The following is a 27,273-nucleotide window of genomic DNA, read 5'->3' as shown; positions in this document are numbered from 1 at the left end:
CTGCTGGACTGTACCCCACACCCCCAGTTTACCTGCTTACCTTTGCGTTTCACAGGTATGGGTAAAATCACCTCCACATCACCATGAAGGCTTCAGTGAAGGATGGAGGTAGTATGGATACTATTACTCCCATTTCACAGGTGAGCAACAAGGCTTAGAGATTCCCACAGGTAATTAATACTGGAGCTACAATTCAGACCACACCTGATGTTCTTTTGGTTTGCTAAGCCCCTTAAATTCACTGAAGTAAATGTCTCTGTCAAAGTGTCTCCTCCGTAGACTTTTGTTGTTGTTTCTGTTCTGTCTGACTCTTCATGAACCTATTTGAAAGTTTTCTTGGCAAGGATACTGGAGTGGTTTGCCATTTCCTTCTCTAGCTCATTTTACCATTTGAGGAAACTGAGGCAAATAGAGTTAAGGGACTTGCCCAGGGTCACACAGCTAGTAAGCATCTGAGGCCAGGTTTGAACACAGGAAGATGTCTTCCTAACTCCAGGCTCAGTAATCTCTCCACTTTGTGAAAAGATTGGCAGAGAACCAGATCATGTATCTTTCTTAACTATGGCTACAGAAGTTCTTAACCAAACAAGGGATAGAGGTTGTTATCACAAAGAATTAAATAGATCATTTTGATCAAATGAAATTGAAAAGTGTTTTTTCAGTAACAATCAATGCCCGCAGGATAAGAAGAGAAGTTACCAATGGTGGGGGGGAGGGGGACTTTACATCAGATTTCTCAAGTTTTTTATATCTGAAATATATAAGTAATTAACACAAAGATCAAGAGCTATTCCCCAGTGGACAAATGGTCGGAAGATATAAAGTTCTCAAAAGAATTGCAAACTAATAAGAATCAAATGAAAAATTGTGTTGAATCACTCATGTATGTCCTTCGTTGCCAAAGAAGACAATGCCATCAGAGAAATAATGACATGACTTGCACATGACTTTGTTTTGAGTGAGGAAGGGCTGTGCAGGTTACCAGCCTTACTTCTCCTCCAGAGCCATCTGAATCCAGTGACCTGATATTCTTATAATAAGAAAAATCAGATTAAAACAACTTTGAGGTTTTGCCTTACATCTAGAAAATAGACAAAGGTGACAGAAGATGGGGTTAACAAATGTTAGAGGGCTATAGAAATACAGGCATATGAATACACTTGGTGGCACTAAATTAACTGGCTCAATCATTTGGAAAGCACTAGTTACTAAAATGTTTATACCTTTTGACTCAGAGATCCCATTGCTATCAGAATATATTCTAAGGAGATCAAAGGCAGAAAGAAAGCTCCCAAATAAAACAAAAATATTTAAAGCTCTTCTACTTGATGAATCAAAAAATGAAACAAAGTGGATGCTCATGGTTTGAGGAATGACTAAATGAATTGCCATCTTAAATATAATGGGGCATTACTGTGTTATAAGAAATGAGGAAAGGGCAACTAGGTGGCACAGTGAATAGAGCCTGGGACCTGAACTCAGGTCCTCCTGACATCAAATCCGGCCTCAGACTCTTAGCTCTTACTAGCTATGTGACCTTAGGCAAGTCATTTAACCGAGATTGCCTTGCCTCCCCCCTCCAAAAAAAAAAAAAAGAAAGAAATGAGGAATAAGAAGGATGCAGAGAAGAATAGGAAGACAGGAACTAAAGCGAATTCAGGTTAACAAAACCAGGAAAATAATACAAGCAATAGCTACTACAGTGTAAATGGAAAGAACAACAAAGAAGCAATACTTGAAATGAAGAAAATGACCAAATTTAGCCCCAAAGAAGACATTGGAGAGGTGGGGAAAAATGGGTGTGGAACTTTGCATAGATGATGATCAACTCAGTAAATGTGTAGTTTAGTTTTATGGAAGTGCTCTTTTCTCCCCTTTTCTTGTTTGTTATAAGGAATGGAACTCGTGGAGAAAGGGAGAGGTATATGTCTTTGGAAATTAAAAAATATCAATTTTTTTTTAAAGTATCTCCACCAGTTAACAAAGGCTATTAAGTTTAACCCATGGTTATTTTAATAAAATTTCCTTGCTGGACTGTGAAAAAAAGTCTGTAAACAGCTAGAAGATTCTATCCTCAATAACCAGTATAAAGACCCTGATTTTTGTATAAAAATATATAGTGCAATAACTGATAATTTAGGTAAAAGTAGGGTTTCGTTTGAACTACCACAATAATTACATCAAACTTCTTTGTTTTGGTTTATATAGACCTGGCCAGAGAATGCTTACAAATGTCCTCTAGTCACAAACTGGACCTAGACTTTGTAAATCATTAAACTGCTAAATATTTTGATTTTCTCTATAAAATATGTCTAGTGTCACTTTGCTTATAAAGTTCTTTGAGATTCAAAGATGGGAGACACTGTATAAATTTGCATGAAATGATTCAAGATAGCTTTCCTGCTTTCAATATCATAGAAATAGCTTCTGTGCAACTCTATCCTTTCAGTGATTGATGTTCAGCTGAAATTTTCTATTATGTTGGTGGAATTAGCACAGAATGGCAGTTTTCTTAGGTCTTTTAAAAAATTGTAAAATAAATGGAAATTCTAGTATCCCCTTAGTCATATAACTATATACTTATGAAATCAAAAATAAATGTATTTCTTCAAATAAATTTTAAGGGTATCATGCAATAGACACATTTAACAAAGTATGAATGAATGAATGAAAGTATGATGAACACATAGGATTTCTTTAAATAAAATGAACACAGTTAAAAATATCTTGCATTTGAATAGTACTTTTAAAAATAACTTTTACATAGACTATTTTATCTTAAGAATTCCATAAAGTAAGGCAGTTATTATATGTAAATAGTAAAATGACATGCCCAACTTCTCAGAACTGCTAAGTGGCAGAAAAGGGACACAACACAGTTTCCAAACTATTAACCCAATGGGGAGTTTTTTTCTCTTTTATTATATGTGTTTACACTTAGTATATATTTTGTATTTCCTTATGTGTGTACATACTGTTTTTCCTGAAAAAAAAAAGTGAGATCTTTAAGGTTGGGGATTTTTTCTTTGTATCTTTTTACTGCCAGTGCCCAGCTTATAGTAGTCACTTAGTCAATAAATATTGATTAACCACCTACTATGTGCCAGGCACTGCTGGAAATACAAATATAAATTTTTAAAAAATAATTCCTGCCCTCAAAGAGCTTACATTTTAATTAGGAAGGACACCATATAAAAGGAAGCTGAAAAAGGAGAGGAGAAGTAGAAGAAAAAAGAAATCCAAAAGCAACATAGCCTGTGGAAAAAGGGGAGAAGATTGTATTGAGTCCCTTTCTGAAATAGAGTACCTAGAGTTCATGGCCCTACCCTGTAGTCAGTAGTAGGCATATAATAAATATTTGTTGACTGATTTTTCACACTGCTTTGAAGTTTTCCCTTCCCTTTCTCCTCTCCCCCACCACTGTTCTTGTATCCCAAAATAATTATTTCAGTTTATCATAATGAAGAATGAAGAAACACATGGCATAGTGACTCTTCATTCTTACCCTGTTGGTTTCATAATTGACTGAAGAATGTAACCTATCACATTATTGGTAGATAACACAGGAATACCCTAATTCATGGGCAGCTTAAACCAAATATGCTTCCTATTTCTTTTAAAGATTTGAATATCTAAAACTTCAGCTATTTTCAGTGACTTTTGTGGAATTTCAGAAAGACCTATAAACTCACTTCCACTCATTTCCTAACTACTTGCCTATACTAAGACCATCACCCTTACTTCCCCACCACCACCACCACATTGGACTCTGCCCCAAGATAACCCTGGCTCTGATAGATGAATTAGTGGTAATCTTGCCCAGAACCAGGTTTCTAAGTCACTTTCCAGTCAACTCTATATCATCATTACCTCCATCTCCATTCCTAGGTCCCCTTTACATGTTGTCTTCTCACATTAGAAGTTAAGATGCTCATGGTCAGGGACTGTTTTGCTTATTTGCTTGTATCCCCAATGCTTAGTACAATGTCTCACACAAAGTAAGTGCTTAATAAATGTTCCAATTAGCTAGCTGACTCCAATTTATATTGGAATTTACCTGAAATAAGTTGGTTATCTCAGAAATGCTGGGAAGTTAGATTGTCAAAAATTATTGTAATCCAAGCTTCTCTGGGCATACCTAGTTTTAACATGGAGACTCTCTTGAGTGGCTTTATGCATGCCCATCTTACCTAACATGGAGCCCACTGCATCCTCTACCACATGGGGGGGGGGGTAGCCTTCTTTGGCCTCCTATGTCCTTAAAACTGGTGAGAGCAAGCTGTTCACTCTTTTTTCAGCTCTATTCTTCCATCTTTTCAGCTGTGCTCTTTCAGTGTTCAGCTGTGCCCAAAATCTGGACATCATGAACTGAACCAGTGAGAGGAAAAGGAAAATCCTTCCCACTCCCCTCCCCTTCTTTTACCCTGGCTCTTACTTGTTTCCATTCTGTGTTGTTTGTCCTCAGTTTTAGATCCTGGAGATCATGGATCCTGAGTTTGAGCCATTGTAACCTTGCAGCCAGAACTGCAGATAGGGTGATGTAGCAAGCCATCCAAGGATGGAAACCCTGGGATTTGAAAACCCCTTTTCCCCCAAAGGAGGCCAGATTTAAACTCAGGTCCTTCTGACCCCAGAGCCAGTGCTCTATCCACTGTGACACTTACACACACACACACACACATGCACGCACACACACACGCACACGTATTTATATAAAAGATAGACACTCTAATGAGACATTTTTTACAAATGGGCTTTGTAAAGCTCATTTGTTTGTAAAGTCCCCCAGGGTGGAGTTTGGATTTGGAACTTGGACTGTGATGTCTGGGAACCAAACTAAGCTATGAACCTAACCCTTTTCTCTTCCCCAGAGAGTAAGGTAGTTCAGAACAGTGGAGGGCTATGCTTCCCCTGTGATGGAGGAATAACTTTGTATATTTGTTATTATACCCCAAAGTAAATATTCTTCTGTAAGAGCCCTTATATTATATTAGGTTTGGATATATAGGTTTACACTATATACAGTAAATGTGTGTGAATGAATTCGTGAACTAAATATAAAAAAATCACATAGAAATAAAGGAAAATGAAAAGAGGTACCTTTTAGATCCCTGGTTAGGGGGAAAAATTTTAATCAAGCAAGAGATAGAAGTGGTCATAAAAGATATAATAAAACAATTTCATTTACTTAAAACTAAAAAGCTTTTTGCATGAGCAAAATCAATACCATTAGACTAAGAAGAAAAACTGTCAATCAGGGATTTATTTTGCATCAAATATTTGTGATAAAAGTATAACATACAAGAAGTTTATGGGATCATTATAAGATCAAGAGCCATTCCCCAAAGGATAGTCAAAAGGTATGAACAATTTTCAAAAGAAGAAATGCTGATGATCAACAACCATATTAAAAACAATTCAAATCTGAAATGATAAAAAATGCAAATTAAAACAACTCCTTCCCATAGTCATCATATTGGCAAAGGTGATAAAAGACAAAGTCCATGTGAGAGGGGCTGCAGACAGATAATAAGCACACTAATACATTTGGTGGTAGTGTGAATTGGTCCAATCAGTTTAGAAACAGTTTGGAATTATTTGAGAAATGTCACTAAACTGTTGATTACCAGATATCACAGGCCCACCTATGATTATAAGTGGTAAGTACACCATCTACTCTATATAAGTTAGACTAATTTTTATCCTAAAAAGACAGTGAAGCCACCCTCATACTTAATTAGGCCACAGCATTGTCGCTCAAACCATTGGCATAGTTTCCTGGTTTCTCAAGTATAAATGTCCAGTATATAAAGAGTATGTTTCTCAGGTGACAGATGTCTTATTAGCTGTACTAGTCAACAAACACACTCTTCTGATCAACAGCAGGGTGGCAAATGCAGAAGTGAAGAGAAGTTTCTCCACCTGAATCAATGTTGTATCCTAGCTGAATAACTTTTCCATTTCTATCCTTAAGTAAACTAGACAACTAGGTAGTGCAATGAATAGAATGCTGAGCCTGGGCTCAGGAAGACCTAAGTTCAAATCCAGTCTTTAATACTTACTAACTGTATGAGTGAGCAAATCACTTAATCTCTCTCAGCCTGTTTCCTCATCTGCAAAAAAAAAGAGCATAATAGCACTTCTCTCACAGGGCTGTTTTGAGACTCAAATGAGATAATATTTGCAATGGACTTAACCTAGAACTTGGCACTTAGTAGGCATCTAATAAAAACTTCTTCCTCCTTTCTTTGCATAATGATAGATGGTTCACAAATAACTCGTTTTGTTCCAAATTGGAACTTAAACTGTCAGTCAGGCCTGGTTCTGAACACTTGGTGTCCCCATCAGGATTGAATCAGAATTATCTTGTGGTTAATTTCATGATTGAAGTGGGGAAAAGGTGAAATGTAGAAAAGAGAGCCTCTAGTGATTGGATGGCCAAATGCAGGAGCCATATATCTGCCTTACTTGTATGTGTGTGTGTGTTCATCCTTCGTTGCCAAAGAAGACCATGTCATCAGAGAAATCATGACGTGACTCGCATTCAACTTCGTTTTGAGTGAGGGAGAGCTGTGCAGGTCACCAGCTTCACTTCTCCTCCAGAGCCATATGAATCCAATGACCAGATATTCATCAGGATGACTAGAGATGACCCAGGATGAGGCAGTTGGGGTTAAGTGACTTGCCCAAGGTCACACAGCTAGTGGGTGTCAAGTGTCTAAGGTGAGATTTGAACTCAGGTCCTCCTGACTCCTGCACTGGTACTCTATCCACTACACCACCTAGCTGCCCCTGCCTTACTTGTAGCTGCATACATAGATAATAATTCTTCTTCTGTAGCATAAATATTCTAATAAACCTGAAGACATATGTGATACTGTTTCCCATATGGGGCTCTCTGTTTGTGTGGCTTGAATGCTACCTTTCTTTAGACCTACAGAAAGACAACATGCTGACCTATTAATTATACAGGTAGGGAATACAATATCTCAGTTGCCCATCAAGTGGGTTCTTCTTGTGCCACCTGCTCAGCTTCGTCAACTATCTTCTCTGGTATATGCTTGAGCTGGCCCTTTCCTAAGAGGTTAAGGTATTCCTATTGACCACCAGAGAACAGATACCTAGACTACCCCCTGATTGTAAGGCTGTCCTGTAGAACTAAACAACTTTGAAAGTTGTATATAAAATTTAATCAAAATATTTAAATATGAGTTCCTCTGTTGGTAACTAGTTTAGAGCCTCTTTCTTATAACTGCCTTCACCATTTCAGTTCACTGACTACTATATTCATAGATTTAGATACTTAGTAAGTTGAGATCAAATGAAAAGCAACTAGATCAGACATCCCTCTATTGTGATACACACCTCCAGCTATCTCCTAATTGTTCTCTCAGCCCTCTCTCACTCAAAATCAAGTGCAAGTCATGTTATTATATCTCTGATGGCATGGTCTTCTTCGGCAACCAAGGACAAACATACTCAAAATTGTTCTTCTGTTTCCCTTCCAGATCTTAGTGTGTTTTCAGGGAGAATTCTGCACAGATCCAGTTCTTGTAAAAAGATTAGGGGGAGTAGTATTTTGTGCCACACCTCAGAATGGTAAATAAAAAGGGAAACTGGGAATGATGATAAAGGGTTATCTCTCCTCATTACAAACTCATTAACTAAAAAAGAAATTAGTTTCCCTGGTTCACCAGCCCAGTGGGAGTCATAGTAATTGGCTATCTCAGCAAATTTAAATCTTTTCTCTTAAGATGTCGTCTTTGGTTCAGGCTCAAAACTTCTCCCAGTGCTACCGTTTCTGGCTTTAGGCAGGGCTATAGCCTATATATTTTCATCATTCTGGGTGGAAGATGGTCACTTCTGACTACTTCCATCTCTCTCTTCCAAAAGACTGAATTGCAAAGAGAGAAAGAGAGAAAGTTAAATGAGGATGTTATGGTGTATGATTAGCATCCTCTTTGTCTTCCAGTGTAATTTCTGCCCATTGCAAACAAGAGTTCACTGAGGAGGAAGGAAAGGTAACCTGCTAGTTGTGCTAGGATCATCAATAATTGCTTTGCCCTTCTCTATCCTTTTTTGTAGAATGGAAAATTTTTTTGTAATTGAATTCTCTATTCTCTGTATATGGAGAAAAATCTCAACATGAAATATGATTAGTGTTCAGTATTTCATGATCATAGAAACAAAGGACCAAAGAAATCAAGAGGTGATGGAAGTTAGGTGATAACCAAAGCAGTATTTTTAAGAAGATTATGTGACATAAATATTTTGTGATATTTGTCCCTACCAGAAGTTCTAAATAGACGCTGTCACACTAACAAATAATGTATTCTATATAGAATGTTAGTCAGCACCAGTGTTCTACAAGCAAAATCTATTTTATTTCTTACAGATCCTTTTCAAATCATTAATTTGCTCATCTGTGCAAAGTCAGAATGAACTTACTGAGGGAAACAAGTAAATTTGTTTCAGTAAATCAATAGCATAGAATCGATACTCTACTATCACAAAGTGGGTTCTTTGCTGAGGTACAAACTAAAAATGAATGCAAATGACCCCCTCTTTATAAGTCTGAGATATATGTCAAAGTAGGAAGAAAGTCAAGGACATAGGTTTAAATGTACTGTGGTCATTCATTAAAAAGCAACATTTTTTTTAAAGACTTTAAGTATTCTGACTTGAAATATTTCTAAATTGTCATTTAGCCATTTGTGAAGTTTTGATACCAGTGCAAAATATGGTACTGAGGATTCCAGGAAGGTACAAAACAATATTATCCTTCTCACCATCTGAATGATACATGATTTCAATATTTAATGTGGTTTCATAAATCTTAATAATCTAGTTAATGAATTATGTTTCTTGATGATGATGGGGTTTGTTTTTTTTTTACTCTAAGGCCAAATTACATTCAAGATTAATCAACAAAAACAACAATCTTCCTCCCCAAGTCAAGAATTTTACTTGGGAAAAAAAATTCTGATTCTCCACTAGGATAATGAGAAAGGCACACAAACTTCTTCCAAAAACTAAGCCCCGAAGTAAAACCGCACCTCAGAGTCTTTATGCACTTTTTAGAGGCAGAGGGCATCACAACCCTTGACAACCAGTGCCTCATTAATAAAAGGTGTGGGCCTTCCTACAGATCTTCCCAGGCCCATTAATGGGTGGGAGAAGATCTTCTTTAATCATACTATTCAATCAGAGGCATTTGATTATACTAAAACAAAAAGAGCAAAAGATCCTACTTTGCTTGCCATCACAGCTCCCAAAGTTACTAAACTGTATATACCCTTTAACCAAACAATATTACTGCTAGGTTTATAACACAAAGAGATCAAAGGAAAAGGAAAGCCTTTTGTAGTGGCAGAGAACTCAAAACTAAGGGAGTGCATGTCAGCTGGCAGAATAGCTAAACAAACTATGATATGTGAATATATGGGAATTTTATTGTGCCATAGTAAATTATTAAAGGGATAGTGTTTTGGAAATCTAGGAAGACGTGTATGAACTGATGTACGGTGAAATGAACAGAATCAGGAAAATAATTTTTAAAATAACAAAAACATCATAAAGACAACTTTGAAAGACAAGAACTCTGATCAATGCAATGAGCAACCATAATTCCAAAGGACTAATGATGAAGCATGCTACCATTTAATGATAATAATAGCAAACATTTATATAGCATTTACTCTGTGCCAACGTAGTGTACTACATAACTCTGTGTGTGTTTATGTATACATATAGATAAAGATGGACATATGCTTGGGTTTGCTTCTAGGGAATGAAAGAATCTTTCCTTCCTAGCTGGAGCCATATTCCTGCTGGTAAAAAATTTAGGGCTGTCAGAGAAGTGACTTCTCCTTTCCCAGCCCTATCCTCCATCAGGAGCGTCTACAGCATGATCACACTACCAGTAAAAGATAAGATCTATACTTGCTGCTTCATGTTTTCATTGCTTCTCTGTGCATATCTTTCCTTACTGATTGCTATCTCTACACTCCTTTCACCAGTTTCCTGGCATACAATCTCATCAGGTATCCATCTCCTTTACCTCCTTCCTTCATCTAGGCTTTGTCTGAGGTGGGTTTGGAGGGGGAGAGCAGGGACATAGCAGCAGCCACCTCATAAACCTCTTTCTCCCCCCAAGTCCGCTGGGTCTGCTTGCTCTGCAGTCTGTTTTTCCCTTTTGAAGGCCACTTGATTCCCCTAATGCAGAAGCGTTTCTTGCTTTCATTTGTGCCTCAGGAGTCTCTCCCATGCATGAAGAGACTTACACATCCATTTCCTCTTGGCATATGACCTTTACACTAGTGATACAATTGTAATCCAAGAGCAAATTGTACCAGTGAATTTCACATGCATCATCTTATTCTTACAATAATTCTGTAAAATAGGTTAGGTGAATATTATCTCTGACTACTTTGTACAAAAGGGTAAACTGAGGAATACAATCTGCCTGGAAGAGCAAAGTTAGTTTGGGAAGGTGTTAGAATTAACAACCTCTGGAGTAGAAGTTTACATTGTGCTTTGGAGTTTACAAAACACTGTCCTCCAAATGGCCCTATCAGGTAGGAAGTACAAGAATTATTATTAACGTTTTATGTATGATAAAAAAAAATTCTGGAGTTTCAATGAGATTTAAGTCCTCCCACAGCTAATACATTCTGCTCCCCGGATTCAAAATGAAGAACCTTTTCCATGATATCGTGATATCTAGAAACTTAGTAATTGTATCATTTTCCTATTTGAAATCCTGATGAATGGGAAACAGTTGAAATTAGGATACTAACTTTAATACTTATATTTTAATAAATTTAAATATAATTCAAGGATTATTTTTATTAAATTCTAATTTCTTGGAGTTGATAAACAATAGTTCATTGGGGTTACTTTTAAATTACTTAATTTGCTCACTTGTAAAATGTCAGATTTTATTTACTGATGAATATGAGTGTTTCTTTTCATTTTCAGTAATGGAAAATTTGTATTTAATGTTGGTTACTATGTAGTGAATTTCAGTACAGTGGCTACATAATTTCAAAAGGTTCATCAGTAACTTCAGAAAGCATAATTGATTTCAAGAAGTCTTAGCATTAAATATGAAATTAAAAAGCACTGGATAAGAAAATAGAAAAGCATTAGGTTTTTTTATCCTGCAATACAAGTAATAGTGTTTGAGAAGCAAAAATCTTGCTAAAGAAAATGCTGATGTTAAGGAGCTTCAGAAGTGCACCTTAAAAATCAGTAGAGTATGTTAGAGAAAACCATCTGCTAGAGGTACTAAAAACTGGGAAAGAAAAAAATATTAAACCATTAGTTAAGAATTTTTGCTTTATAATACCTAATTACTTTAAGTGTAAGGGAATTCTTCCACCACTACCTTATTTGATGTTATATAAGGGCAAGACAATAATTTAAATGAATAAACATTGATGATTCACCTTGTGATCTCTTAATGAGTTGTAAATCTTTTTTGGGTAAAGAAGGGAATAGCTGATATCCTGACCAAATCAACTAGTAATCACATCTCTAGAGAGTTTTAAATAACTAAATAATAACTAAAGCCAGAAGTCAGTCCAACAGGAAAATGGTCAAATTATGGAAGCCCAGGAGATCCTTGAGGAGACAGATCTTATTACCTGTACCAGAGGGCTTTAAGGAGGGGTGAGTGAGCCCAGAGGGAGTTTAACACTCCCTTCCCCCCAGATCAAGTTATTTGCAAACCAGGATCAGTAGTACACCATGCAACCAGTGGACACAATGAAGAGAAACGTGGACAAGCATGGACACAAATAGATAAAGACACAGAAAGGCCTTCGGGGGCAGGATACTTTAGAAGAGAGTATGGCAGTAGGAATACTAGTTATGAATTCCAGAAAGACACTGATCTTTGATAGTCTCCCAGAGAATTATCTACATCTAAGGGAAATTTTCATGAGGGTTCCATCAGAGGAAGAAAGGATTTACCACTGCTAGGATTCATGAGGTACCTTTTTGCCACATGAACTCAATTACTCTTATATCTTGAATTTGAGGCCACTTTCTGCAAAAACCTTATGTTTGCAAGAAGAGAGCATGTTTTAGGAAAAAACCTTATACAAAAAGCTAATTAAAACTACCTACTGATTTGTGGTGATAATCATTTAATATCATTTTTGAACCTGAGTAAGGGTCAGAGCCTGAAAGAAGAGCCTGGACCTAACAGTTCATTTGTTCCCTGAAGTAATCTCAGAGAATACCTCTTCCTGTGTCAACAAGGGCAGATGGGACTGAAGAGCATTTTCCTCTGTTTATGACCATTAAGGATAAGACCTTTAACCCAAGACATGAACAATGGGATCTTTTCTTATCTTAATATTTTATGGACACATATTGTGTAATGGCATGTTAATGGTAAAGAAAACACAGATATTCTGGGTCGTAATTTCAATTGACACTTTGTCAACTCTCTTATCTTATTGTATTTACCACCTATTCAATTAAGAAAATTCTTTTCTCATAATATGGTTAAACATATATGTAGATCATAAATTTGAGTGACATAGAGACCCTGAGTTGAGATTGTTCTAAATCATATTTAAGATTGGTCATTCAAAACTTTTGTTTTGGCTCCATGAAGCATGTATCTGCTAGCTTTAAGGGAATAAACAATATGAATTTACATATCACCTAGCCTGTTTGCCTCCTTTGATCAAACTTTCAGGTCGACAGTGGCCAGCAGTAATTCTAGAAATCCAATTCTGCAGGGATTAGCCCTAGAACACCAGACACTTTATCCCCCTAGTCTGGCATTTCATTAGCTGTCCCCCATGCCTGTAACTCCTTTCTCCTCTCTGCCTGGCTTCCCTGTATGAACTGACAACAAAAGATTCCTAAACTTGAATAATTTAGAAAGAAGTTTATTAAGTTGTCCAGCAGAAAAAGAGATGGCCCACTGCCTTCAAGTATCAATAACTTATACATTTCACAGGAGTCAAACAAAGGAGCAAGGAAATAGCTGATCGAACAGCACAGAGGCAGTTTCCAGGTATGACATGTAGGTTGCTTGAGATGTATAATGGGAGAATCTTCTTACATACATTACATTCTTACATTCATCTTTAGATCTGATTAGACTTCTGGTCAGCGTAACCTAGGACCTGAGTTTAGCATTAAATGAATCTAGTCTCTAAGCAACAGATGTGGTTTCTCAGCCAGAAAGGGCCAGGTTCAAATCATACCACAGAGTTTTCCCACAATTTCCTCTTTGGGGCTTTAAGCCCAACTTCACTATACTAGCAGAAGCACAATTACAGAAGCAGACAGGTAGGTTAAGGTTTAAAATAACCAGAGTCCATGTAGGCATCTCCTTCACTCCTCATTTTTTCTTAAAAGTTTGACAGAATTCCTTTAAAGAATGATAAGGACCAGATTAATGGCAATTCATAGTCACAGGAATTGAGTTGAGTAAGCATCAAGGACTATAAGTCAGGGGACTTAGACTTACACTGGGAAATGAGTCCACTCCACAATATAGAAAGATTTCCCAGACATTGAAAAAACACATATAACCACAAGTATCACAAAAGTTAAAAAAAGACAAATCCACATCTCATGCTTCTTTCAATGTTATTAAACAGTGGTAATCTCACACATTTCCTAAGGAAATAAACCAAAGTTAAACAGACTCTGCAAGTAAACTAAGTTAAATGATAGATTAAACTACCTTTAATTGACTTAATTCATTAGAGATCTTAGGTGTCTTATGTAGCTGCCAGGTACTTGGAAACATTTTCCCTAGAAAATACTGGAATAGGCCTTGTTCCCAAAGCAATTGTGGAAGAGTATTACTCTTAAATTTGATTTTGCAGTAACTAGTTCAGGTGGTAAAAGCCCTTCAGACTTTATGGAGTTATACTTATCCTTTTGTCATTGTTCTTAATAGAAACATTTGAAAGACATATATATACACACACACACCTGTGTACACATATATGTGTGTGTATATATATTATATATATATATTAGTTCTTGGAGAAGGCAATCTATCTCATTGCTTTTTCTGAGTAAAGTTTATTACCCCATTAAAATATGTAACGCTTAACATTGTTATCACGTCACATTTTTGTCTTAATTGTCCTGTCTCCCCTTTGAGAATAATATATCCTCAAATCATCCAGATAGAACGAAATAATAATAAGGATCTAATCTTATACATGAATATATAACAATTAGTGACCACAAATTCAGAATAATAAAATTTAAAACAGCAAGATCATTCATATTTGCATCCCATTATGGTATGTTTGATACTGCAAGCACAACAATAGGATTCACACACACAGACATACCATATGTATATGTATATATACATATATATTGTTTTCAAAAAAATATAAACTCTTACAATTCACCTGCCCTTGTTAAAGAAATTTGTTATGAAAGGAAGAAGGGACATGGTTATAACAATATCAAGACTGTCCCTTTAAGGGCACAGACTGACTTGCCACAAACAAAAAGCTTGCTTCCAGATAAGAGTCATAATTAGTCTTTATTTTAGAACAGTAAATTATATAGCAAAGTTCCACATTATTCACAGGGTATCATAGCCAGGTTTAGAATTAACCACGTGAGAAATTTTCCTGTTGACAAGGGAAATTGAGTATTATGGAAACCAAGTTAAGAGTTTCTACCTTCTCCTATGCAAATTGATCCTCTCAACCTCCCCAGGCATAGACATCTACCTGTAGCAGTTCTCAGATTGCACACCTTTTGAGAAGCCCTTGGCTTTTCCCTTACATGGTGAATTATTGACATATATAGGTATATCTATACCTATCTCTCTCTCTCTCCATATATGTATGTATGTATGTATACATATAAAATGACAATTCTGGCAATTATACCTGAAATCAAGACTCAAGACAATATCAAATTATAGTCCCGAGAGATTTTACTTCAAATAACTAATCATAGCTTAGGTAAAACTATTATTTTTTTTCTATGTTGTTGCAATAACAATTAACAATAAACATATACAATTCTTATCTTGTACATCTTTTCTTATTTAAATATATTCTAGAGCAGATATCAATTATTATAAATTAAGAAAATAATCACATTCTGTGATTATATACATATAGTGAATACATGATAGTTCACTCAAAACCCAGAAAGCACTGGCTACTGTAAAACTTGAGGCTAATAGATATCCATATCTGAAGGTATTACATATTAACTCTTAAAGCCATAATAAAATGTTGAAATCTGAGACCTGTCAGTACTAAGTTGGCTCAAAGATATAATTTAAATACATATTAAGTTCACTTCCATAATTTTCCTAAACAATAACCAATATATCAGATAAAAAATCACTCTTTATAAAATAAACTTTTAAGCCCCTTTACTTCAACTGTGAGAGATCCTAGTTTCTTATTAAACTACTTCGTTATTTTAGAACTTCACAACATTCTTTCAACTTCTTTCACAGTTAATAAGATTTTTTACCTTATTCAGGCTGAAGACATAACACACTGAAAATCTGGCAAGTCCATGAAAAACTTCTCAGATAGCTACAAAACCTGTGATACTTAACTTTAAGTTATTATATCATCATCATCATTCATTCATTCATTCATTTCAAGAAAAATGCATATCTAACTAAATACTCGATAAGATTTTTTTTAAAAAACCATATTAATAACAATCTTTATCTAAAGGAGTTACTTTTTAATTAATGCAATTTTATCACCCCTCTGGATATCAATTTTCAAATTAACATTTCTCATGTGTTAATTTTCCACAAATCACAATATAAGAAAAATGAAAAGCCTAACAATAACATAAATAATATGTTTTTAAAAGATACCACAAAACTTTTGCCAGTCAAATAATATCAATTCAATTGAATGTGTGTCCAAAACATAGAAAAATCACTCCATCAATCTATCATTTTGGCATTCTATACTAATAGAATATAGATTAATTGCACTTTTTATTTAAGCAATTTCTAAACATGTCACCTTAATACTAAATATCAAGTGTATTTTCCACTGTCTGATATACTTATCAAGGGTCAAACATCACAATTACCTCACTTTAAATGAAATCACATTATAATTTAGTTTTAAAACAAACTCAATCAAATCAAATCTGAATTAACAATCGGAAATGGTGTCATTAAAATCTCAAAATTTCCTAATACTATTAGTTGCCAACACCTCAAATTATACAACCTATGGCTTTCAGTTAGCGCCATTCCAAAGATTTATGATGGCACTCTAACATTCTCATTCTTCTTAAAATATTTCAGAATTTATAAAAATCTTCAAACCATAATTTGGAAATTCACAGCAAAAATATTATCCTTTAATTGCAAATTTAGTCTCTAGTTTATAATGCCATAAATTTCTACAAACCAGGAAAAAGTTTTCATTTTTTTTCATGCTTGTTCAACTTTATCTTAGTAGTCCCAAGCTGGTGAAGACTGAAATGACTGAAAGAAAGTATTTTATAGATTTATTTTTAAAATGTTTTTTCTTTCCTCCTAAAACCTTATTTCCCACTGAAAATTTGAAGGGGGAGTAAGTTCCTGCTTACTGGGATGGAGAATTTAGCATCAGATTACAGAAAGCTAGAAGAATTGTCTCAAGTATGAAACTTCTTTAACTTCTCCCACCATTCTAAACTTTTGACTGCAGTTTGTGTTTGTTTTTAGTAGCAGTCTTTCTGGCTGGTTGCACTTTCCCCTTAGGGAAAGGTAGCAGAATCTATTAGACACAAGACAAAGATTTTCCCAAGAAGTAAAAGAAAGGATTCCCTACAGTTGGGGTATGAGCATTTAGCACACAGTAGACTCAACCTTGCACAAATTTATTTTGACTAGTGTACCTGTGAGTTACCCTCATTAATTTGTGGGTGGTCCTAAATAAATGAGTGTAGGATTAATGTTAGGCAACCAGTTCTTCAGGGTCACTCAGTCAACCACAGAGATGAAGGATTCCCTCCTGGCAGGCCATATGGTTCAACTGATAGCCCTTATATTTGCTGCTGCCATTATATAGTTGCAGACCACGTATACTGTTTATTTCCTAAGAGTCAGGGAAGGGTAAGAGAAGTAGAAGAAGAGAAAAAAGGAGAGAGAGAAAAAAAGAAAAAGACTTACTGGAAGACAAGCCAAATCAACAGAAGGCAGATTTCTACACTCCTCTCCAAACTCTTGGTTGATCAGTCCAAGAAGAATACTCATTTGCCCATAAAGGTGGCAAAGCTAGTTCTGACTCTTCCTGAGTAATTCCCCAGGTCAAGACAGTATACAGCCTCATAGCTTTCTGGACACCCAGAGTCCAAATTCCTAAGACCTAGTCCAGAGACAGAGTCAACTTGACTGTGTTCCACCTGAACCACAGGAGTTCTTTCTGGTTCTTACTGTGTAGAGTGATCTTGTCAAGGTTAAATCCCACCTCTTAGGTCAACCATCAAATATCCCATTTCTGACACCAATTTATGATCTAAGAACAAAAGATTCTTAAACTGGAATAATTTGGAAAGTAGCTTATTAAGTCATCTGGCACAGGATGAGAGCCAAAAAGTGTTTGTAAGTTACACATGTTACAGGATTCAAACAAAGAAGCAAGGAAACAGTAGCTTACTAGCCAGCACAGAGGCAGTTCCCAGATAAGACATGTGGGTTGCTTGAGATGTATAATGGGAGAAAACTACTTACATTCCTCCCATCAACCTTTGGACCTGACTGGATTTCTGGTCAGCATAACCTAGGTCCTAAGTCAAGCATTAAATTAATCCAGTCTCTAAGCAATAGGTATAGTTTTTCAGTTCCAAATTATTCCCCCTCTCCTCTTCCTCCCTAAAATGGTAAGCAATTTGATATAGGTTACATATGTGAAATTGTGTAAAACATATTTCCCTATTAGTCATATTGTAAGAGAAGAAACAGACCAAAAGGAAAAAAACATGAAAAAAATAAAGTGAAAATGGTATGCTTTGATCTGCATTTAGACTACATCAGCTCTTCATCTGGATTGGAAAGCATTTTCCATCATGAGTCCTTTGAAATTGTCTTGGATCATTGTATTGCTGAGAAGAGCTAGGTCACTTGATCATCTTTAGTATATTTCTATTAGTATGTAAAATGTTCTCTTGATTCTCACTTCACTTTGTATCAGTTCATGTAAGTCTTTCCAGGTTTTTCTGAAATCCACCTGAGGATGGGCTCTAATTTTTAAGAAGTTTTTCCTTAAAAGTTTAAATTTGCTTCTTTGCAACTCCCACATATTGCTCCTAGTTCTGTTCTGTGGGGTTAAGCAGAAATTTAAATACTCTTTCACATGAGAGCCTTTCAGTTACTTATCAGATCAAAGAACTAGATGAAACCTTAGTGATCATCTAGTCCACAACCTTCATTTTCTAGTTGAAGAAATCAGTACCTATGGATAGTAAATGATTTTTACAAGGTGAGAAGGTAATAAATAAGAAAGTCAGAAATTGAATCCTGGTCTTCAGGTTCTAAATTTTTATCGTTCCATGGTATCATACTACTCTTTGTCGAATAGCTTAAGTTCCTTCAACCAATTCTCACATAGCATGATTTCAAGGTTGTCATTTTTTTTTTTGATATTCCTCAGATTTTCAATTTGCTTCAATTTCTTATGCCCCAAATTGAACACAATACTCCAGATGAGGACCAGGTGAGAATATAGTGGACTTTTAACTCCTAATTCTGAACACCTTGCTTCTGTGCAGATTAGGGTTTCATTAGCTTTTGGGATAGCAATATCATAATATTGACTCTTATTGAACCTATAGTTTACTAAAACCCCCAGATCATTTAAAGATAAATTATGTGTCCTTGTTTCCTTTCATTTTGTACTGATGAAATTGATTTTCTGTACCTGGATATAAAAATTTGTATTTATCCTTTTCAACTTTCATCCAATAATGTAGCTAGAAGTTATCTTGGATCATGGCTTTTACTTCATAACTTAGTATGTCATAACTTTTTAACCTTATTATTATATTACTGGCATAAATTAAATTAATTACATGAAAGATTAATGCAAGATCACAAGTATTTTCCATGTGTGTTTTGCCCATTGTTATTAGAGTCAAGAAACATAACACACATAGATTAGATTAAGTTATCAGAATGGCCTGACCTTTTAAAAAACACTTGGTGTATGGATGTATAATACATACAGTGAAGGAAGAAAGATATTATGGGATGGAAACTAAAATGCTGGATAATCCTGGAGCCAGAAGAACAGATACAAAAAGGAGGAGCCATGAGTAAAAGAAGAGCAAATAGCAGAGAAAAAGAGAGGAGAGGAAAGAGTAAAGGATCAGAAAACATGAGGTTGTTAAGTGCAATTTGTCCACAAACATTTTGTGGGACTCGCCTAATTTAATTTACAATAATAAGAATCTTTTCTAAACCAGTCTATCAAAAGGTATAACATTCTTTAATTTGTGAATATCTGCCATTTTATCTAATTAATTTAAACAATAGCATATAATTTCCCAAAAGATAGAATTTTCTATTCCAGCTAAATTTAACAACAGCAACAATAAAAAAAAATATGTGGTAGAGATTCATTTATTTTGCCAAGTTCTATGTTAGAGCTCTTATATGCTTACAACTCTCATTGAAGTCAATTGGAATTATGCACACAGAGGGGCTCTGGGATCAGACCCTTTGTTGACAGAGAGAAGCACTTAAAGAAGGTAAAAGGTTTGAAGATCCAAATCCTTGGACTCAAAAAAAAGCTGAACCATTGTCTGTGTTGATTAATGAAGCCTTTAGTGGAGTGAGATAATGTGGTTTTACTGAATGTGGAAAGCTCCTATAGCATTGAAATATTAGGAGCATGAATGTCAGTCAGTAGGATAGTAACCTCGTTAATGTATCTTGAGATTACTAGACTCTTAAAAAATCACTTTTGGTTGATTTCATAATTATTTGCCACTTTGATGCACTCCTTATAGGGTTCAACAAGTACTCCTAACTACAAGGGTTTAAAACAAAGGGAAGTGCTAGGTCTATTCTTACAATTCAACAGGTTTAAGGGAAACCCCAACAAAAGACTTTAGAGGTCCCTTCAAATTCTAATTTTCTATGATTCAGGGTAACCTGATTATGCTTCGTATATACATACATACATATATGTATATATACACACATACTCATATATATACACACATACATATGTATAATTTGACATAATTTTCCAAATGTCTTCATGACTGACAGTATCAAAGACCTTGGTCAGATCTACAGATTCTGCTCCTGGCATTTCTCCTGGTGTTGTCAAGCAGCAAATTGAATCACTTCCATTTGAATTGCCTTAGGAAGATTCTGAAGATCACCTGGCAGGATAAGATGCCAGACACTGAAGTCCTTTCTTGAATTAAACTACCAAGCATTCAAACTCTGCTTCAGAGAGCACAACTCCAATGGACTGGCCACAGTGTTTGAAAGTAAAATATGTGTTTGACAAAAGACTTTTATGAAGAACTCACACAGGGCAAGCATTCACATTGTGGTCAGAAGAAGAGATACAAGGACACTCTCAAGGTCTCTCTTAAGACTTTTGAAATTGATTGTGTGACATAAGAGACTCTGGAACAGGACCACCTGGTATGTTGTGACCACATCAGAGTAGGTGCTGTGCTTTATGAGCAAAGCAGAAATGAAACAGCTCAAAGGAAACGTAGAATGCACAGATTTGGAATATCCACCCCCATATGTTCACAAAGACTATTTGTGCCCTGTGGTAGAACATTCCAAGCTTGTATTGGTCTGATCAACCACAGTTGAACACACTGAAACTTGACTCTAGCATACTGATGTCATTTTGGTCTTCTTTGAGAACAAAGGACAACTGTATGTATGTATATGTACACACATAGTTTTATATATGTGTGCACGCACACATATGTGTATATGTATGTATATGTGCTTGCATGTGCGCGTGCACATGCACATACATACACACACATACCCTTTTGAGTCTAGATTCCCAAACAGCACAAGATGGACTCTTTAATCAGAGTGAAAAAAGAAAATCCCTTTTGTGTTGTTGAAATGGTGACTCTGAAGCTATTGTCCTAAGCACAGGATAAAACTACCTTAAATCTCTATAAAGCAAGCAGTGAAAGATTGGAAGGAAAAAATAAAAGTATTTATGAGGCACCCACATTGTGCAAGGTACTGTGCTAAGTACTTTTTCAAATATTATCTTGTGTGCAAATATTATCTCATACTACAACCCCATAAGGAAGACACTATTATTTCCCCTATTTTGCAGTTGAAGAAATTGAGGCAAACAGGGGTTAAGTAATTTATCTTGTATCAGACAGCTAGTAAGTATTTAAAATCATATTTTAATTCAGATCTTCCTGACTCCAAGAAGCTAGGTGGATAGACCAAGTTTGGAGTCAGGAAGACCCAAGTTCAAATCCAGCCCAGACATTTACCTGTGACCTTGGGCAAGTCACTTAACCCTGTTTACCTCAGTTTCCTCATCTGTAAAATGAGAAGGAAATGACAAACCACTCAAGTATCTTTGCCAAGAAAACCCCAAGTGGAGTCATAAAGAGTTGGACATAATTGAACTGACTGAACAACTCCCTGACTCCAGGCCAAGTGTGCTATATCTGTGAGGCTACCTAGCTGCCTCTTTAATTGAAGATGGGCTTTTGTGGTTTGTGTACACACACATACACACACATATGCACACACTCACATACATATACACATACATACATACACATGTATGTATATATAGTCATATGCTAATGAAGAATAGTAATATGCTAATGATATTTTCTAGTCTATGTATACCCAATAAAGTAATTTTGGGAAGACTCATCACTCTGGTTTAAATTTCCAATACATCTTGTCTAGATTATTGTAGTAATCTCTGAACTGATTTTCCTTCCCCTAGTTTTTCCCCTCTCCAGTGCATGCTTCAGCCATTGATCAAGTTATCTTTCTAATTCCCTACTGTAGTTAAATTATTTATCCATCCCAAAATCTTTATTGGTTTGCCATTAACCAATATAACCCATGTCCCAAAGCCCATTGATATCAGACTTTTCCCCTATTGGTGGAGGTCAACATTCTATGCCTGTGTAAGGAGCAGGGAGCAGCTGTTAAGAGTGGAAGAGAGTAGAGCCTCTCTCTGAAATGCTTCAAATCTCTTCAATACCTTGAAAACTTTTTTCAAGTTTCAAGTTTCTTCTTCTTCTTAAGTTTCTTTACATTTTGTACTTCCTTCAGGCATATCTGACTTCCAGCTTCAAGAGAGAACATGGACAATGCCAACCCCACTTCAAATTGAAAAGATTGGCAAAATGACATGAGAGGAACTAGCTATCTTCATCATGCCCCTATCCCCAGATAGAGGCCCCCAAACTAGAGAGTTTGAAGAACTTCCCTTTAGATGAAATCTAGGACTCTCTTGGTTGAACTGTTGTCTTTATCCCAATAGGAGAGAGTCTTCAACTCTGTATTGTCTGGTGTATATTCTCCTAGGTATGCTTTCTTTGGTTTCTGTTTCGTTTTTGACTTAGATAAATGGGTTTCTTTGTTAATTGCTATGTGTGTTTATTGTGTAACTGGTATTTAGTAGAAGGGAGTCAAGCCTTGAAGATAAAGCTTAGGCTTCTTTTCCTCCCATCAATAAACAGATCAGAAGTTTACCTTGAATCTAAAAATCATGTCTCCTAGACTAATAATATTTAAGAGAGCAGGCAGATATAATTCTAGCCTTGTACTCCCTGTACTCTAAAGAGAGCAGAGTAACTAGACTTTTGTCCTCACCTTCTACTTCCTCTAGAAAATAAAGTCTGCCTTGGAAAAGGGTGGTGGTGGTGATGGGAAGAGATTAGAAATGTTTATTGTGCCTCCCTTTGAACCTCACAATGATACCCTCATGCTATATGTTGGGGATCTTGCTATACTAATGAATAAGTAATAATTTCCTTATCCTAGCATTCAGCTTACTATGCCATTCTACCTTTCCAGCCTTATCAAAGAAGACTCTTTTTATATATTCTACATTCCAACCAAACTAGACTTCTTTCCATAACATATTCTTATTTTGCCTTTTTCCTTCCTCACACCTTTGCTTCTATCAAGGACCATACCCTATAGCACTGGGGAGAAGGTAATATATAAAGGCAACATATAAATGCCTAGAGATGTAGGCTGAAACCAGATTGTAAAGGGCATTGAATGACAAACTGGGGAGTTTGTAGTCAATCCTAGAAGCATTAGAAAAGTCATAGAACGTATATATATATATATATATATATATATATATATATATATGAGAATATATACCAGAAAATATTGTCTCAGTTCAATCAAGAGTCTCTAATGTAGCAAGCTGGAGATAGAGAACTGATGCAAACTGCTGGATCCTCTCATATCAATTTCTTCCCAGAGTCTCTCTTGGTTGAGTTGAGGTACTTTATTCCCAACAGGAAACATCCTTCATTCTGTATTGTCAAGTATATATCCTCCTATGTATACTTTCTCCGACTTCTGGTTTGTTTGGGGTTTTTTTGCTATTTCCCTTGGATGAATAGGTTTCTTTGCTATTTGCTATGCGTGTTCATTATGTAATTGGTATTTGCTAAGAAGAGAGTTGACTTTATAATAAACTGCAGGGTCCTGCTTCCCTCATTAATGAAACAGCGATCAGAAGTTAGTTTGAACTTGAAAACCACATCCCTTAGACTAACAATATTTAAGGGAGCAAATAGATATATAATTATAGCCCCATTCACCTCTCTCTGAGGAGAGTAGAATGGTTAGCTTCTGGTCCCAATCTTTTGCTTTCCCTCTTGGCAGAAAATAAAGTCTCTTTTAGAGAAGGGTCAATGGAGAAAAGGCTAGAAATGTAAATTCTTCCTCCCTTACAGCCATACAATGACATGTACATGCTACATGTCAGAAACAGCATTCCTACATAGGCATATGCTATCTATCACCTGAACATAAGGAAAAAGTAGATAAGCAATTTGGGGAACATCATTAATTGTGAAATTCGAAATACAGCTGATTCCCATGAGGACAAAAAAAGGAGTTATCTAAAGAAACTAATGTAGATCAAAGGGATATTTCTGCCTAAGTTACCTTTTTTAAAAAGACATGTATAGAATGTAGAAGCAAGAGCAGGTAATGGAGCATGAATTTGAAAAAGTGTTATGATCAATACCATCAGGAGTGTAGATTTTTAGAATGAGTGGTCTTTGACAATTTATGCTAAGGGGGAAAAGGGCTTTTAAGATTTTTCAAGAAGAAACAAGATCAAAGAAGGGAGGGTCCTCCTGCTTTGGGTGGATAATTAGAACAGTTGATAAAAAATATAGTAAAACAACTTAATCCTTGCTTTCCCACTGTTTCCACCAGCAAATAGTAGACTAGAAAGAAGAGAAAATCAATAACTAATGAGGAATCATAACCCCAAACAAATGAAGGAATAGTGATAGTAGATATCACTGCCCTTGAGTCACTAGGTCCAGATGAATATCATAACTATTTTATACAATAGTGCTTTAGTCATATGAATATACCCCTTAGTAATCATTTTGTTATTTGTTTGTCATATCGACTCTCCATGACCCCATTTAGGGTAAAGAATATGTAAACGTGATTTCTGAGACATCATCAGTGATCTTTGAAAGATAGAGGAGAAGCAAATCTTGCACCAACTTTCAAATGAAGAAAGAGAATATATTCTACAAACTATAGGGTAGTGAACTTGACTTCAAATCCTGGGGGGAAATCTAAAATTTATTATTAAATAGATTACTGATAAACATTAGAAAAGGAAATAGTGATCATGATGGATTAGCCTGGTTCTTTCAAGAATATATCAGATTAATTTCTTTCCTATTTTGACAGGTTTTCAAATTGGAGATGAGGAGAATGCTATATATTTAGCATACCTAAGTCTTAGTGAAACACTTGACAGAGTCCTTCATGAAATGTTTCTGGGAAATGTAGAAAGATGAGGGCTGGACTATAGTACTGGTTTGATGATTTGGGACTGGTTGGCCAAACTAAGAAGTAGTCATTAAGAGATCAGTGCTAAGACAGAAGAAAGTCTCCAGTAGATTATCCCTAAGGGTTCTGTGCTTGACTCTGTTTTATTTAACATTCTTTATCAATGGGTTAAAGACATAGATGACATGATCATCAAATATACAAATGACACAGAGCTGGTGAAAAGTACAAATGTTTTGAAAAGCAGAGTCATCAGAATCCAAAAAGATTTGAACAAGCTAGAATGAAAGGAAATCAAATAAGATAAAATTCAATATGGATAAGTAAAAAATCCTAAAATCGGGAACTTCACAGCTGTAAAATGAGAACTATGTAATGATATAAGTATTTGAAAAAGATCTGGAGGTTTTAAGGGAATGCAAGCTCAATATTATTATCAAATGAAGATAAGAAAGGGACTTAGGAAATTGCTGCCCACATCCTCTGTCAAATGTTATCAAGAAAGATGACACTACTTATCTAAAATCAGAAGATGTCCTTTGCAGCTGTTTTATCTAGTAGCAGAAATGAATTTATATTGAGCTATCTATACTATCTCAGTTGAGTCCCCTTGCAAAAGTATGCATTTGAGAACCTAGTTAGGATTATAGGTTCTATATATTCATCACTTCTAGCAGACAATTTAGTCTTACACAAATTGTAATGATGATGTATTATGTATTACCTCTTGGCCACCAAGGAAAGGTAGATTTACTCTTCAATTTCATCAAAAGAAATTTCAGAGAACATAGACTGTCATAGCACAGCTTGTTGTCTTCCTGTTATTGGCCTCTTCATGACTGTAGGTTTTGTCCCAGTCTTGTGTTGACTTCTCCATCTGTACCTTGTATACTCTGTTATCTCACTTTGATCTAAGTCTTGTCATGGTTTTCATTCTTTCTATATTCCCCTGAAACCACAGGTCCTGGATCACCCCTTTTCAATGTAACATGTTATATCCCTATGATAATAGCTCATATATAATAATATAGCTAAGCTATAGTGCTTAAGGTTTTCAAAGTGCCTTATATATGTTATTTCACTTCACCCCCACAACAGTCCTCTGAGGCATTATTATCTTCAATTTACAGGAGATGAAACTGAGGCTAAGTGATTTATCCAGAGTTACACAACTAGTGTCTGAGGCAGGATTTGAAGTTATGTTTTCCTGACTTCAGGTTCATTAGCCTGTCCATTCTGCCACCTAACTATCAGACCTAACAGAGAGAAACTCTCTGTTTGAGGCAAAATTATACCTGTGTAGGACTAGCTTCATGTAGAACATTTTTGGAGAATTAAGGGACTGTCTTATCATACTCCCCTCATCTTTAATTCCCTCTCTGTTCTGTCCATTATTATTCAGTGCTGGAGCTCTACTTCACCTAAAAACATTCTCTTGGTACAATATCTTTTATAAACTATATATCCTTTCTCTCTCTCTCTGTCTCTCTCTGTCTCTCTCTGTCTCTCTCTGTCTCTCTCTGTTTCTCTCTGTCTCTCTCTCTGTCTCTCTCTCTCTCTCTCTCTCTCTCTCTCTCTCTCTCTCTCTCTGTCTCTGTCTCTGTCTGTCTGTCTGTCTCTCTCTCTCACTCTCTCTCTCATTTGTATGTATGTATTACTGCTCTCTTCCTCCAATATCTTTAAGAAACTCAGTTCAATATTTGTTGATTTAATGAATTAAGGAGTTAAAGTAAATGGATTCAATTCTGTAAATTTTAAACAGTCAATAAACATGTATTAACCGCCTATTATATGTGAGACACTGTGCTAAGTGCCAAGAACATCTTAAAGATTACTAAATAATTGGAATGCACCACCTTCAAGGTAGAAGTTCCCTGATATAAGAAGCCTTTGAGCAAAGACTTGATGACTGTTTGTTGGGGATGTTATATAGGGAATTCCTGTTCAATTATGAATTGGAATAGATGACACCTAAGGACTCTTCCAATGCTGAGATCATAATTATATGACTCCACTGTATTTCAGTTCACATATTTAGAGCTGCCATATTGTTATGGTTTATATGTCCCAAAAGAAATATATGTTGAAATATTTCTGTGGCATTTAACTTAGCTAATTAGAAAATTATTCTAATTAGTGAATATTGGCAACTTAATTTCTTCAGTGGTGTATTGAAACTGTCACATACCAGTTAATAATATAGACTGAGTTTTTGAAAGTGCCCTTTGTACAAATTTTTGAGGGGGAGATGG

The 27,273-nt window shown here is 35.7% G+C and overlaps 1 long non-coding RNA gene across 3 annotated transcripts in view; it reads left to right on the top strand.

The window, feature by feature from the left end:
* LOC140520579 (uncharacterized) overlaps window positions 1–27,273 on the top strand; it is a 96,231-nt gene that overhangs the window by 913 nt on the left and 68,045 nt on the right. For 2 of the 3 annotated variants that reach the window (XR_011972578.1, XR_011972577.1), the window contains exon 2: window positions 56–140. This is a non-coding gene — a long non-coding RNA (uncharacterized lncRNA). Of the gene's footprint in view, window positions 1–55; window positions 15,036–27,273 lie in introns of those variants that run through there. The other variant, XR_011972579.1, reaches the window with a different exon arrangement.

Source organism: Notamacropus eugenii, chromosome 1 (assembly GCF_028372415.1).
Source record: "Notamacropus eugenii isolate mMacEug1 chromosome 1, mMacEug1.pri_v2, whole genome shotgun sequence".
NCBI lineage: Eukaryota > Metazoa > Chordata > Mammalia > Diprotodontia > Macropodidae > Notamacropus > Notamacropus eugenii.
Note: the sequence above shows the minus strand (reverse complement) of the source record. Positions and strands in the feature narration are given on the sequence as shown.